Source organism: Lolium rigidum, chromosome 3, assembly GCF_022539505.1.
Source record: "Lolium rigidum isolate FL_2022 chromosome 3, APGP_CSIRO_Lrig_0.1, whole genome shotgun sequence".
Classification (NCBI taxonomy): domain Eukaryota; kingdom Viridiplantae; phylum Streptophyta; class Magnoliopsida; order Poales; family Poaceae; genus Lolium; species Lolium rigidum.
The window spans coordinates 291116882-291121524 of record NC_061510.1 but is presented as its reverse complement, the minus strand read 5'-3'; positions in this window follow the sequence as shown (position 1 = coordinate 291121524).

The window sequence follows — 4643 nt, the reverse complement described above, 5'->3', positions numbered from 1 at the left end:
TGCTACGGCGTCTACCTCGACACTGGCGGTGCTAGGTGGTGTGGAAGATTGAGGCGGCGAGCTTGGGCACCAGGGCCAGTAAGGGAGAGGAGGGAGAGAAGAGGGGGTGCGGCAAGGTGGCGACATGGTCGGCATGGCCATGCACATGCTTGCTAGGCTCTCCTCCTAGGGTTCCTATGCTGGCATTGGTGAGTGAGGGGACCAGGGGACAGCTTAGAGTGAGAGGGTGTTGCGGTCAGAAACCCACCGGCGGGCAGCGACTGGCAACACAGTAGAGCCGGGAACAACTAGGGCTGCGGCTGGCCCCAGTCCCTCAGAGCGACGGCCCGCAAAGCCTCCTGGTCACACGTCCGATGCTATCGCAAGGGCGTGCCACCTGACCTATACCTGGTCGGGAAGGTGTTGGATGATGCCTCGCTTAGTTTCTGCAGGGCATACACGTAAACGTTAAATACGAGCCTCGATCGGCTCTCAGGTTATCCTGTGAATCGGCTCAAAGAGCCGATCCACCCATGATTCGTACAAGGTGTCCGAATATATGGTGGTCCTGCTTGATCAAGATAAAGCTAAAACGATCTACGAAGATATAGGGTTTTCACCGCATAATCGGATCATCCTACTCACGATTGGGCCTCGCGCTCGCGTACGGTGATCGTAAGCCGATCCTAGACAGGGCCTAAAAACCAACACGAGGTTGATCCCCGGAACATCTGTCTAGGGCTAGCAAACTTCACCCTACACGCCGCTGGATCCTCCAACCCTTTGTAAGGCCTAACTATTGCGGATGTTAAACTAATCCTTGACGAACAAGGAGCAACCGTAACGGATCGGATCTACTAAACTATGATCAAGCGGGGTGCCGCCCCTACACCTAAGATAGGTGTAAGGGCGGCTAGATGTATAAGGGTTGCACTACGACAGCATATGATACAAAGAACAATGCTAACCCTAACACATCTAAGATAACTACGTTGCTCGCCATCAAAAAGGCTTCAGCACGAGCAACGCATGAACAACGTGGGTAGGCTTGTGCTGCCTAGATCGCAAGATGCGATCTAGGCAGCATGATGCTTACCGGAGAAACCCTCGAGACGAAGGAGTTGGCGATGCGCCGAGATTTGTTTGTGTTGAACGTTGGTTGTTGTTTATTCCATAAACCCTAGATACATATTTATAGTCCCGGGGACTTTCTAATTTAGGTGTGCACCTAACCGTGCACGGGTAAAACTCTAACTTCTAAATTAAGCTGCAATCTACTATAATACAGATACATGGGCAATTTAGCCCAACTTCTTCGTGTCAGGCCGTTTCAGAGATCCTCCACGCGTTTAACCTTCAAGCCCATCTTATCTTACGGCCCATCTCCTGATTTGGCCAAAATCTGGTGATAACACATGCCCCCCTGGTTTTGGCAATGATAATTTCAAAACCACTCTGTTTTTTCCTCTGAGGGGTCACGTCGTGGCAGAGTAAAACCGTCGCGGTATTCTTCATCATGACGACTTGCCCTCCCATCTTCTCGCACGATTTGACAGTTTTTGGCACCACTTCCTCGGAAACTGTTCGAACATTAAACCTCCACTTCTTTTATTTAACCGCACCGAACAGTTCTCCCCTCATCCTCTCCGCATTAGCACTCCAAAAGCCCTCCTGCACACCATGTCTTCTTCTTCCTCCGCCTCATCGGGACTTTCCCTCGAGTCTTCTTCCTCCCACGAGCCGACGCCAGAACGGGACCCACAGGAGGTCCACGCGGCCAACGTCCGCCGCGCCATAGCGGCCGGGAAGGAGCCCGCCCACGACTTCTCCGTCTGGTCCGAGGACGACAAATCCTCGACGGACGGGGAGAGCGACCTCCGTTTCCTCGCCGACGGGGAATCGGAGGAGGAGAGCGATGACGATCGCTTCTCCTGGGATGACTTCACCACCTCCGAGGAGGTGAAGGAGGAGGAGGAGGAGGAGGACGACGACGACAGCCCCTCCGACGAGCCGCCAGCCAAGCGCCACTGCCCCTGGCCGGGGAATCTCAGTGACTTCGACAGCGACGACGACGACGACGACGAGGAGGATGAGGACAACGAAGGTCCTGCCGGCGGCCGCTACAGCAGCGACGACGAGCCCGCCGGGAGCAGCGCCGACAGCGGCGACGAGGGTGACGACGAGGGCAGCGACGGCCCGTAGACAGGACCCTTAGCATAGGATCAGTAGTAGTAGACGGGGCAATGTATCCCCTTGGTACTCCCTTTTGAGAGCAATCAGCTCTTCTATGTAAGAAATCTCGTTTATCAATGAAGAAATTCCCCAATTTGATTTTGCCGATTTCCTTTATGCCAATTTAGCCGATTTCCCTTCATACTGATCCCGCCGATCGTCACTTAGCCAATGCTTAATGAGCCGATGACAACGCACCGGTCTCTCATGATCCATTCTTCATCCTTTTGACGTCGGAGTGATCGTGAACTTGCTCAATGCTCAAAAGCTGATGTTAACATTACTCCTTCACGATCTATCTTTCGCCTTTTCCGACCGATGACTTCAAGCTCTGGCGGACAACGAGGCAGATCAACGCCTTAACGAGAGCCCCAGAACCGCTGCTGAAACGACTTGATGCTGAAGCCGATACCTCTGGACATTCAGATATTCAGTGATACTCTTCGAACCTGCCCAATCCTGTTAAAAAAGGTTATGATGGAGGGCCATCCAATGAAATCTCAGTCGGCTTCTTAAGAACAAGATATCTACGCAGTCAGTTGCCCCCCCGAGCCTCCATTGAGGCGAGAACAGCGGTGGGCTGACAAAACGTGTCACCATCGGTCTCCAAGTCATGACGCAGCACCAGCCGATTCCACCACAATCGGCTCCCTATAGCAAAGGGTCCTTTAGGACAAACTGCCCCCCGAGCCTCACTTAAGGTGAGAAAAGTGGTGAGTCAGCCCAATGTGCCGCCATTGGCCTCAGAGCCAGCCGATTTCAACAAAATCGGCTTCCCAGAGCAGAGAACCTTCAGAGTGAGCTGCCCCCCGAGCTTCTTCAGTCCACTTCTTCGTCTTACTGGTCAGATCGGCTCTTTTCCTTCGGCAGATTTGATGCAACCCATCCTTAACCTGATCTGCACGTTCATGCTGCTCTTGGCATTGGTCAGGGTCATGATCCCTCAAACTTGCCCCAGCTGATACTACGGACTCGAATACTCGGAAAAAGAATCTACTGAGGAGCTCTTCTATTAGAGTTTCTCTTCGTGGCTCACTTCCTGCCCCATTGAACCCCTGCTTATAACAGTTGTATCCCTTTAGTCGATGGCCATGCATCGGCTTTCTATCCTTAAGTCGATGCCTGCGCATCGGCTGTGCTTAAAAATTTTGTTTGAATTTTTTACGGCCGATTTATGTATCGGCCCCCATACTTCAATACCCATCATCAAAAAGGATATCTTGGGCTGCTGGGCATTGTGAGACGCTTCTACTGCATATCCTCATGTTTATCCACCTAGGTGCCCCCCGAGCCGATTCTGTCAAGAGAATTGATGGTATCGGCTCTTCAGGTACTTCCTGTTGGTTTAAATGCTGAAACCAGGCAGAATAGATGGTGAGGATAATTTTGGCCGATTGCTGGAATCGGCCTCCACGTTGCTTGTTCGATGAAGGTTTTGTAATGTTCCTTCATAAATCCTTGGGGCCGATCACAAGGATCAGCCTCGCCACGTTTGCTCCTTGATTTGCTCCTGTTACACGGTCAGTCCGGTAGATAAAACCAACCTAACCCCGTTCTTTGTCACGTCGATGCGCTCGCAGTCGTCCAAATTGATGCCTGAGAGTGGCTCCTGGCCTGATGTCTCCCAAACGTCCATGCCGGCTGTTGAAATCTCGGCTGAATCATCTGCGTGGACGACTTCTACTTCATCTCCATCCCATCGTATTAGACATTGGTGCATCGTGGATGGAATGCAACAATTGGCGTGGATCCAATCTCTCCCTAGTAGTACAGCATAGGTGCTCTTGCTGTCGACAATAAAGAACGTCGTAGGGACAGTTTTCCTTCCTACGGTCAGATCCACATTCAGAACACCTTGTGCGTCAGATGCTTGGCCGTTGAAATCGCTCAGTGTTACATTGGTCTTGATTAGATCCGAGCTGGAGCGTCCCAACCGACGTAGCATGGAGTATGGCATAATGTTAACTGCTGCTCCAGTGTCCACCAACATCTTGTTGACAGGCTGCCCATTGATGTAACCTCGCAAGTACAGGGCCTTCAGATGCCTGTAACTTCTTTCTCGTGGCTTCTCAAAGATGACCGGCCGTGGGCCGCAGTCCAATTGTGCCACAGGCGCTTCATATAACCTTGGAGCGCTAAACTCCGTTGGAAGGATGAAGACCATGTTTGTGCCAGCCGATGTCTCATCATCGGCTTTCCTTTGCTTGGGGCGCCACTCTTTTCTTTGTGGCCGACCTTCTTCGTCCAGGGTTCGCTGAATTTTGGCGGCCAGATCATGTCGTGCCTTCCTCAACGTGTGCAGGTATAATCTTTCAGCTTCCTCCAACCCACGCAGACGCTGAACCCTTCGCTTACGGGAACGGCGGAGCCCATCGTGGCACCACCTTGGCCGATGATACTTATTTTCTTCATCATCGTCCTCTAGTTCCTCG